The following is an 11,935-nucleotide window of genomic DNA, read 5'->3' as shown; positions in this document are numbered from 1 at the left end:
CTAATTCGCATTTTGTGAACACAAAACTGTAGCTCCACAGAACCCATGGGTTTCCAGAAGACAGGATTCTCCCTGTTTTCACCCAGAAGCCAGCTGCACTGTTAGGCTGTCCTAAGCAACTTCTCACTTTCATTTGCTATCACTCCACCCTCTCTCTTGCTCACCTCAGTTACCATTGCTTAATAACATGCTGCTTGTCCCATGACTTCTCAACCTCAGTTCAGGGAATGCCCCTCTGTTGTCCTGGGGTTTAAGATGAGGAGTCTCTATGGCTTCTACCTTGCCTCGCACATCCTACTTAGTCTCTGCTAACAGAAACCTCTGAGGACTAGCCATGCAGGGGGGAAACCTCATTCTTACTCCTGCTTCCCTTCTTATATCACATGCATTGTCTAATTAGAATGGTCGACCCTTGTCGCCTTTCCATAAAGCCATGGATACTTAACATATGGATACGTGTGCTTTACCACAGGCATGGTACTGGTTTGCACTATTTACTCTTACACGCGTGTTGCTAAATGACTCTTCAACATTAATTCTTTCATTATTAGTCACAGACTGGTGCTTAGACATCCGCCAGATCAGTTATCATAGGCGAATTGCCAAACGTGAAAGCTGGCTTGAGCAATGCCCTTTTAGACCACTAGTAATATAATCAGAACATTGCCAAGTTCCAACAGGTCCTCAAAGACTCAGAGATGCACGATTACAAAGGAAAGGCTCCTAATCTCCCCTGAAGCAAGCACTTCATGGTTCACTTATTATATAGGACCTAAGTTTTTTCATAGCTGTCATGTTTGCCTTTGAAGACATTTCTCCGTTTTCTGCCTATTTATATATGGGGTTGTGTATATGTGAAAATATATATCTCTACTACACAGATTCCTATTCCTAATGGTATACATAATGCATATATAATAATAAAATTACCATGGTATATTTCATTATACATTTTTGTTCATTTCTGTATTGCTAAGAATTATTCCATCACAATGTCAGTAACATCGGTGTAGGAATCCCTTCTACTACACAGAACAGGAATAGAAGAGCTGATGTTCTGCTTCATAATCTATGCACACCTTATTTACCTATTGAGGAAGTAGCATTCCGACCTACATAAGCACTACATTAGTGTCTTCATGTATCAGATCTGCTAAGAACATGATAAAGTAGAAACTTCAATTCAGCTGTAGGATTCCTGTAATTTGGGCAAAGGCTTACACTGAAGTTCTTACATGAAAACACTCCCCAGGATTCACATGAGGATAAACAGAAAAATGAAGACATCCGTGGTAAAATGCCTGCAGCATAACAAATGTCACTTGTTTCCCCGTCTCCTATTACTCCTGAAGCCACTGTCATCTGGCTTTTGACACTAATGCTTTAGTGAAACTGTCCTAATTAAAGTCTCGAAATGTTTTGTCACTTCCAGTCTGTGAGGCACTAGAAATTCATCACAAACTGTATTTTCCTCCATGCCCGTTTCCCTGTCCAAAGGTTCACACCCCTAACTGCTCTCTCCTCAGCCTCTTGAGCTTTCTGTCTCAGCCCATACTGGAAGATTCTCTGTTCTCATCATTCACTGCTCCTGGTCACATGACAGTTTCTCGCACCAACTCTCCATTCCTGTTGATACCCTTTTCCTTTAGACCCAAATGGCTAGTCTCTTCTGACAGGTCTATATTGACTATATATTTAAGATCTTCTGGGCAGACCTTTGATTCCTCAAACTTACTTCGGGACTCAGAAACCCAAGCTAGAAGGAAATCAGGCTGTCTTACATCACCTGGACATTGCCCTTTTCAAATGGCCACTCAGCCTGGAAGTGGTACTCCTCCTCCATCGCCTGTGCCTGGCTCTGCAGTCAAGCCTTCCTATGCTATCAGGGGATGCTCTCTCAGCTTCCCCTACTCTTTCCTTTTCCACCAGGCTCCAACCCAGCTGCCACATGCTTTGCAGCTTAAGCCAAGAGTCAAATCCCTTCAAGTTCTCTCATGGTACATTCCCCCCAGGGTTATGGCCCCTGAGGTCAGTCTTCCCAGTCTGCCTAGGAAACCCTGTATCTGGGCACACTTTAAACCCATCCATTCACAGCCTTCATGAAGAGCCCACTCTCCACATACTCCTGCAAAGCTTTGGTTCATCTATCGTTATGAAAGGAACTATAAAAATCCTGTTTAACCCTTGGAAGACTAATAGCTAGACCCTACAGAAAGTAGAGGCTGTGTGAAGCTGTCTGCTCAATTTTGGAGACCATAGAGAATGTGAGGAGGGGCTACATACACCAAGCATTTAAAGGATTATCAATAGACCTATATTAAAGTCAACACTGTTCACTTAGTCCAGAAGACAAAGTAGCCTAATTACAAGGAGATGACCTAGTTACGATCTTCAGCATAAGATATGATTACACAAGAGACTTAAAAGTAGTTTTCCTTGAGGGAAATGGTGCTTTTTTTTTACTTTAAGCTCCCACAGAATCCAGCTCTGAGGCTTGTTCTGTGTGCACACTGGGAAGTAACAAGAACAAAGACAAATAAGAGGACAGGGTCTGGATCACTCAGCTCTTAACGGGAGCAATACAATGCAACTTCTCTGAACATCCTTGAGAGCAGAATAAAATATGCAGACTCCTAGGAAGGGATGGTATCCTTTCTGAGGGTGAACACTGGATTCGATGAAGTACACAAACTCCCCTGCAATGTGAGCTCCCACTTGCCATGCGTCCTTCCTCTAAGATTTCAGGAAGACAGATAGGCTGCTTGTTTCTCCATTTAACTTGTTTAAGAGCTGGATTTTCAGTCAAACACAAGCACATTTTAGAGTTTCAGAAACCCCACTCCTATATCCCTCCCAAGAAGCCAACTGGCCCTAAAAGTGCCAGCCAATGGCTGTGTCTTTGACTCTCCTTAATAAGGCATCTTATTAAAAAATAAAGCAAACCTTCCTATGCCTTGCCAATGCCTTGAAAAAAGTGAACTGGCCATAAAAGAGATTTCACGAAATGAATTATTTTATTGTTTTACCAATTATAATTGCTGTATGAGAAAAACATTACATATAGAGACTGCTCAACATACAAGTACTGCCTACATGCCATGTATGGAGAAAATAAAACCCTAAATTAAATGTGACAAATGTATGCTATACACCATTAAGGAGCTACACTGAGGGCAGATGGTGGTATCTACTGCTTAGCCATGGAGTTGGGAAAATTAAGGAAGTTTTATACAAATCAATTTTATTTTTAAAATACCTTTGAAAGTTATGATCACACACCCTTTTGTTACCCAAATCAATCATTGCTGTATTTTATATTAATATATTTATATTAATAATACCTTTGGTTTGCAAGGACATTTTTTCTTCCTCTGGATGTGCAATTGTATGTCCATGCAAACTCATTCTAGCTGTGCAATTATGAGTGTGCCTGCCATTCCTCACAATTCTCTAGTTACACAATACTGCCGTACCTGTGCTACATTCTGAACCATCACAATTGGGAACAAACAAATGACTATAACCATTTGGGTATAATTTGATTGGAAGATCAAAATATTAAGCTTGGCAAGTGACATAGCTTCCTCAATAGCAGAAATCTCTTCTCAAGCTCATAAACCTATTAGCACCCTTTAATGTCTCAGAGAATATAAAACTGATGCAGAAAATCTACTTATGGTTATAGACTGAATGGGCGCCTTCAAGCCAGGGATGAAAATGAAACTCTAATTCAGGCAATCAGTGGGATGCTTTCTGGGTAAACTATCAAGTAACGTTCACGTTGTTGGGCTAAGATGTCCCTGAACATCAATTCTATAATGATTTCTCCATTTGGTGATTCTTACACTTACATCATTAGCTGGAAAAGAGATAAATTAAGGCGATGGGTTTTTTGTTGAGTCTTTCACTGAATTCTGAAATGAGAAGCACTCTGAAGATGATTTGGTCCAATCAATGAGTTTACCTTGTGGCATCAATGAAGCCCAGAGCTGTAGTAACTTTTAAATCACTTCACAGAGACATTTAGCCACGGGAACAGAGGCTAGAAAACACACTCCTACTTCCTATTCTGGGAAGTATTTATTGGACTCAAAGAACTAGAGAGAATCCTGTGTGAAATTCCTAACACAATTTGGAATGAGGTTGAAGGTGACTTACAAGGAGATCATAGGACGGACATGATTCAGGATGTGAGAGCTGCTTGAGGACCTGCATTCAAATCCCAAAATGCATGTAAAGAGCCACTTGAGGCTGCATGTCCCTATTAGCCCAGAGCTGAGGAAGTGGAAACTGCAGGATTATTGGAGCTTTGTGGCTGTCAGCCTAGCTCAGGATTCAGTGAGAAGCCCTATCTCAAAGAAATAAGTCAAATAAAGCAGAACACCTAGCATCTTCCTATGGTTTCTTAAAATACACAGATGAGCATGCATCCACATAATATATGCATATATCATACGTACATTTACCATAAATATACACAACAAAGAAGGGGGAAGGATACCGTCAGTGTATACAAAGCCATGTACAGGGCAATGAGTAGCAGTTTTCTCACATTAATGAAAACATATATAAAAGCTTTGCTGATTCAGGATTTCACATAAGATATAATGATGACAAGTTGTTTTGGTTGAGAAGACTACATTTCTAAGGGTAACACCACAGAAGAGAACATTGCTGTGTAGATATATCATTAAGAGTCTGTATCAATCCATTTATTTGTTGCAAGTACTAATTGAGGGTGCCATACATACTAACTAGCCACTAGTTTAGATTAGAAATACAATCATCAGAAACTGATATGCCAGCCATTGAGTATGGAACACAGTTAAACATTTGTACCATGCAAATGTTAATCTGGCTTTCACACTACTCTAATAAAGTATAGCACAAAAATAGTTATTCCAAGTAATTTTATCTCTATTGGAATTGTTTTGTCTTGTCAAATAACTTCTATCATAATATGTGTTTGTTTTATATAATAAAATCATAATACTAATTATACATTATTTCAGGCAATATTTATGACAAGGTTCTAAAATATAAAAGTATAGACGTTTTCTGGAAGTTTCCTCAAATGGGGTTTAACCTGGTTTTTAATTGAGAAGCTATAAATAATTCTCCATAGAGATTCTGCAAGCCCATCTTTTATAAGCAAATGATATATACATTTTGCTTAAAACAGCTTGGTGCCCTGTCCTTTGTTTGGGGACATTTCCCTTCCCTTCATACTCTTAAATTATTTCAGAAATTGTACCAAACATTCCACCAAAATCACCTGACAGTTTGAGTGAGGCTTTTCAGTTCACTAAGTTTTATGGCTTTTTTTCCCCATCCTAATCACTCCAAAACTTTACTGCTGACATTAAACCATGACAGTTATCTCTATTTCTTATGGATGTGATAAAAAACTGAAACCTTACCTCTCAGTGATGCATTTAAAATTTTCAAAGTTAAGTTCAGTCCAGGCCAGATGGTCCTGTCCCTAGTCTGGGAAGAAGGTAGTATATATGACCATCCCCCACAATGCAACGTAAGGAAATAGCCTGCTTATGCACTACTCCGAGAATCTGCTTGTCACAAAGAGGATGATCTTAGGGGATTCAGAAGCATGTGTCGAGGGGAGACCACTGGTTGTACATGCTCCTTTATGAAGGAATCAAGACTGGAGACCAGGGGTTGGGGATTTGGCTCAGTGGTAGAGCGCTTGCCTAGCAAGCACAAGGCCCTGGGTTCGGTCCCCAGCTCCAAAAAAAAGAAAAAAGAAAAAAAAAAAGACTGGAGACCAACCAAAGGACAGCTTCAAAACTTCCTAATTTCCACATTATTATTTCCACATCTCATTTTTAAAGCGATACACATCAAAACATGCACGAATATAGAGCACCTCTGACTTCATTTTATTCTGCTCTCTCAGCGTCTGCAGCCAACATTGGCCATCCAGAAGAGGAAGGAAGGAAGGGAACCACAGGACCCTCAAGGAAGGAATTATATCCATGACTGCAAAAGCCCAAAGAGAAGAGATTTCCCTGCCCAAAAATCAAAATTATTTCTATCTCCCAGGTCATCATTCATTTTACAAAATGCATTTTAAACAATGACAAAAACCCAGAAATGTATCCTTGCCTTTAAATCACTATGCATTTCACATGCAGCACATTTATCCAGGATACAATGTGCTTAAAAACTCCGAACATTTTAAATAAAACTTGACCTACATCACCCATATAGATTGATACAATTATTGAATTCATACATTCAATATAACCAGACCACAACAGATTCGCACACGCGAGTAAAAATAACTTACAACATATAAACAAGGTGTCACTTTGTAAAATCCTAATGAATGCTAAAAAAGCAGCAGAATTTTCAGCGAAGTAAATCTTCAGCACACACAGTGACTCCACTGGTTTTATACAAGTGCAGTACTAGAAAAACAGCTTGATTATATTCAAGACAAACTCATAATTTAAAACTAAAATCAATGTAAGCATACTCAAAACAAAAGGAGAGTCGTTAACTCCATAACTGATTTTAAGACTAAAATAAAATAGAATAAGATCATAGCAAATGCTGGTTTGGGTTAAATCGGAGGCAGCACACTTAAAAACGAGTCTAGACAAATAAGATCCAAAGTGTCATCACAGTCCACGTGATGCTTGGAGAAGAGTCGTAAATAATCTGTCTAAAATTATGTCAAGATTATTGTAAATAAAGGAACGATTTTAACATTCGGTTATCTCTGTAGGAGAGGCAGGGGGATGGAGTGAAGTAGCTTTGCTGGTGTTGTTAGAGCCATAGTCCTATACAGGGGATGATGTGGTCAAGGGTACATAATTTAGGAAGTCCTGTGTACATTTTGTACATTGTTGTAGTCATCAAAGTAATTCAAAATCATCAAAAATCAATTTGAATCATTTAAACTGAATGCCTACGCCCATGTCACCGACCGTGGGTCTCTAAGGTTGGGAACAAGTCTCAACTCTATTGACGATTGCTGTTTAGAACTTGGGAACGTTCTAATAGTACTCCCTGATGTGTCACGGCAGGCAGCCTGTGCCTTGTCTCAGCTGCTCTTGCCTCGCCTCCAATTAGCCATCCTTCTTCCTAACCTCACTACCACCTGAAGCAAGCCAGCCTGCTCCAGCTCCTCCCACCCACTAGTCCTCACACTACTGTCTTTTGCCTGATCATCCATCTGGTCACCTCCCCTTCCTCCAACTTCTTGCTAACACACACATCTAAGAGCAATCATCTCAACCCAATGTCTGCAGATTTGTCTGTTGGAAATCGGAAAGCTGCACTGACCCCAGAAATGGGAGTAAGCTCACCAATTCTCGGTTGCACCCTGTGTTTATGGCACTTTTTCTTTTCCCAATTCACAGTCGACCTACCCAGTGCCTCTGGTACTGCTATTGGGATAGCCTGAATGAACGTTATCTTAGAAGACTTTATGGATCTTGATTTAAAAAAAACCATAAAACTGTACTACTTAAATCTTCAGGAATTTTAAGAAATTATGCTGCCTTTGCTAATAGCTAGGTTTCAAGGATGGGCGTTTCCTTCTCCTAGCATGTATCTCTCAGTTGTCATATAAGCTCCATCTGTATTTTATACCCTTCATTACTTACGATGAGGTTGTTTGTATATGAACCAGATGCAACTGAACTATTTCTTGTAGGCATTTGTCTTTCTACAATATTACCACTTATTGCCACAATCTTCGATACCACACACTGGTTAGAACTATAAAGAATTTTTTTGTTACTTAATTTTAACTGACTAAAAAGGAGGGAAAATCTCCCACAATTTCCTTGACTCTTGATTTTCTAACTCTGCCTTCTGAAGATCAATTTCCCTGTCACCACAAACATTTCCTTCAGACTTAGGGGTGAACTAATATTTCACATATGACCTACTTCCTTCTAGTGCCCACAATTATTTGTTAATAAACTTAATTTCTTAGTTCATTAAATTAATTAATCCATTAATTAAATCCCTTCATCCATGAGACATTAAAGACTCGCTAAGTATCCCTGATGTGCAGAGACCAGGGCTGGCACCGGACAGTCACAGAAAGACGTAGAGCATAGCTCTCAAATTTCCATGCAAAAGTAAGTGTGTATTTTTGTTTCTCCAACCCCCAAGTACTGCTCCTTTCTTTCTTCTTCTTCCTTCAGCATTTTCCTACAGCCCCCTGACCAATTCTGCTCTACATGTGTGTTTGAATTCCTAAGTCTCCTTCCTGTCTTTACAGAGTCCCAAGGGCACTACTTCTTGGTCTTCTATGACTCATCCTACCCCGCTCATCTCCTATCCGCATCTCTTTCACCAGTCTGTCATGTCTAATCTTTGCTGCTCTACAAAGCACTAGAAAAGGAAAGAAAGGGACAATGGTATCTTTCTTGCTCTTCTCAAAATCCTCTGCTTGAAATATTAGCATCATATCAATTTTCCCTACTAGGCAAAACTTTCTCAGACACGAGGGAGGAGGTGGTTTTCATTTTTGTTGGGGATCCTGACCCAGGCTTCTAGATTTTCTATTAATGAAGCCCTTTTACTTCTTACTTCTTAGGCTCAACACCATTATTGCTTGCTACATGACAAATGCTGTTCTGAGTGCTTGCCGTGTGAAGTCAAAGCTCATCTGCACTGCCCTCTTCAGGCATACACAGCAGCACTTCCCCCATTATACAGATGAGGAGACTAAGGTGTCCTGTGGCCATGTGACTTGCTAAAGGCTTAGCTGAGACTGGATCAAGTGTCAGGGCTTCCATGGCTCTGCCTTCCTTTATCTATCATATTACATGGTCTACCGTGTTAGAGTAAAGACGATTCTCCAAGGAGAGAAAAAAACATCTATCCTGATTGTTTTAAAGGGAAAAAGGGTTTTAGAAAGCAGTCCAGTTTCAGCTAGCCCTTCCCTCTGCTACTGAACTTATCTCAGAGCTGGCAAGACAGAGAGACCAGGGAGAAACTGTTTCAGACTCTTAACTTGGTGTTTGCCCTCTCAGGTCTAAGGCTGACCTGACCACTCCACCAGCACCAGTTAGTTCTCCTTTTCCTAGATACCTATAGGCTTCCTGTAAACTGTATGTAAAGCCTCCCCTCCCTCAGACGATCTTCTGGAGGAGGTCAACGGGACCCTTCTCAGGTATCCTGCATTCGGCTTCCCTGTTCACTGGCCTCTCTCTTTGGAGTTGTTGCTTCATTCTTGTGTTTGTTGATCACCATGCCTGGGCAAGGTGCCTTACAACACAGAGGAGTCAGGACAATGAAATCGATTCTGTTTTACCATCCAGCCAACACTCAATCAATGAAAGAATCCCATGGAAGTCCCACATCTCCATATCAACAGCAGGTCCTGGCTACCCACTTGGTTTCTAGTCAATCCCTAACTTCCCTCACTGCTCCCACCTAGACCTAAGACAAACCTAGTATGTCTCAAGCAATTACTAAGCACTCCATCAGTGAGCCCCTCCAGTGCATTTTCTGACAGACCTTCAACTCATTCAAAATAAAACAGGAAGGATATCCCCCAACTCCATGTTTAAGGGCAGTCCAGTCAGATTTCTTAGGGCTGTTTTGTTTTGTTTTGTTTTTTAAATAGGTGCTTTTTAAAAATAAACTTGTATCTCAAGTATTAAAGACATATTGTCATCTTTCCTTTAGCTTCTATATAACTAAAAACGCAGACTTCATTCTAGTGATTTTATAATCAAGACCTCCACAAAAAAATCATAGGAACCTTTTACGAAGTTCTTCAAAAGTCTCTCAACAATAATTGCTTCTTAAGCTACTCTAGCCAATGTACCCCTCAACCTTCCTGCCTCTCCCACTAGCTTTAGGCACCCTCAGCTTAAGAATTACTACGTTGTAAGGATAGGTATGGGGGCCTACTAAACACTGTAGTAGAAGGAAGCTTATGAGCACCTGGATGTTGGAAGTTTGAATGCATATCAGAAAGTCAGACTGAGAACTGTGAGGCCCACAAACCCCTTAAGTCATGTGCCCAACATTACTGTTAGTGTCAATCTTGGAATTAAACCTCTAAACACATTTTAATAGGTTTCAAAAAAACATAAAAATGAAGGAAAAACAAACACACTTTGAGTGGAGAATTAGAAATGCCACTGATTCCCATGGTGATGTTACAACTCCAGCACCACCAGTCTTAAACTGAGTTCACGTAGTCCTTCGCCTGGCTCCCTCTTCTAGAGAAAAGGGGGAGGAGGTTTATGTAGTTTATGTAACTCAATCTCCAACTCTTGCTGAGGAAATATTGAAATCTTTCACTTTATACTCCATGGTGTGGTTTAGACAGCTCATCCCGAATTCACACTGTAGCAAACAAGGTGAAACTGTGCGGTTCCCTGTGTGGTCCAGGGGCATAAAGGCATTCCTTCGCAGCCTGCTGCTGTTGCCATGGGGCCATTCACACAAACGGAAAATAATCAGAGCTGGGACCAAACCGCCACCCTTCCTAGGTGGGAAAAACAAATCTATGGTGCTGTATGTCTACTATACCGTTACTAATACATTAGTGTGACCACATCATTTTGAACAGGAGAATCTAACTTCTAAGAGTATAACACACTGTTTCATGGTACACAGGGGGACTGAGGGTTGTTTCAAAGTACATATCTTTACCCTCAACCAACCAACCTAAAGATGACTGACCCATTTCCCACCTCTAATGAGACTGGCACAATTTTCACATTAGCTATAATCAAGTCCTTGGGGTCCATTTCTATTTCACCCTGGTTTTCTTGAGTATACCAGTTTCTTTTCCACACTGCATTCAATAATAATAGCTCCAATAATTTCCCAATTTCGACACTTTTCCCTCATACCCTACTTCATATGTGCCCTTCCATTATACTCCTGTTCCCAGAACATCTAGTGTAATTCTCTCTGAGGAGGAAGACACTGGTTTTTCTTTTAGAAAGCTGACAGCAGGGAGGAGGTGACTGGTTACTCTGAAGTCTCCACAGATTAGCAGTTTGCATAGCTGAAAGGGGGTCCTTTCTAAATGAAGCACTGTCCCAGGTACTAGAACTACGCAGGTAACCAGGGCCATGCAGTGTCAGCAAGGACTAGTGGGGAGTTGGGGATCACACTTATAACCAAATGCATAAGTGCACTGTGATGCTTTAACTTGAAGACAGAGGAATCAGGTTACAAGCACATGCACACAGAAGCACACACACTCACACATGCACAGACATACACACATACACATGCTCCTGTCCATACACACCCACACATGCACACATACACGTGCATTCAAACACACACATACATAAACACACACTTGCACATACACATGAATGCATGCATGCGCGTACACACACACACACACACACACACTTTAGCAGGTGAAAAGTAAAAAGGTGTTCCAGAAGGGGAAATATCATATTCCAGTGCAAATGTTGTGACAAACTGTGTCTGGGGCATGATGACTCACTTGGTGTGATATCAGGGCAGGGCACATATGACAAATGACAAAGAGATGTGGACAGAAATAGCTGAGTGTGTTATAAGTACTGTAGGACTGAATTGAGCTGCATGTATAAGAAGTAATAATATTTTGGCAGTAATTACTACTGAGACACAAGGAGGAGGGAGATATGAAGACACGGAGACCCATTGAGAACACAGGTTTACATGAAGTTTGAAATTCAGAGGAATGGAGGGGAGGCTGAGGTTCTGTTTCTCAAAGATCCTCAAAGCATCCCTGGATCAAGCTTTCACAGTGGCCTCATGTGCAGCTTTACCTCTGATTTTGAGACACATGGTACTTCTCACAGTCACCTGTGGAGCACCAGCTGGGGAGCCTGTTCAACGCAGATTCTTATCCCCACATCTTGAGAAAGAGGGGAACTGAGATTGCATAACTTAACAAGCGCTCAAGCGCAGTCACTGCTACTGATCA

The 11,935-nt window shown here is 40.7% G+C and overlaps 1 protein-coding gene across 15 annotated transcripts in view; it reads right to left on the bottom strand.

Annotated features, from left to right (window-relative positions):
- Npas3 (neuronal PAS domain protein 3) overlaps window positions 1-11,935 on the bottom strand; it is an 825,122-nt gene that overhangs the window by 654,683 nt on the left and 158,504 nt on the right. The gene's annotated exons all lie outside the window — the stretch shown is intronic.

This window comes from Rattus norvegicus, chromosome 6 (assembly GCF_036323735.1).
Source record: "Rattus norvegicus strain BN/NHsdMcwi chromosome 6, GRCr8, whole genome shotgun sequence".
NCBI classification, from domain to species: domain Eukaryota; kingdom Metazoa; phylum Chordata; class Mammalia; order Rodentia; family Muridae; genus Rattus; species Rattus norvegicus.
The sequence above is the reverse complement of the archived record's forward strand: the minus strand, read 5'-3'. Positions and strand labels throughout refer to the sequence as shown.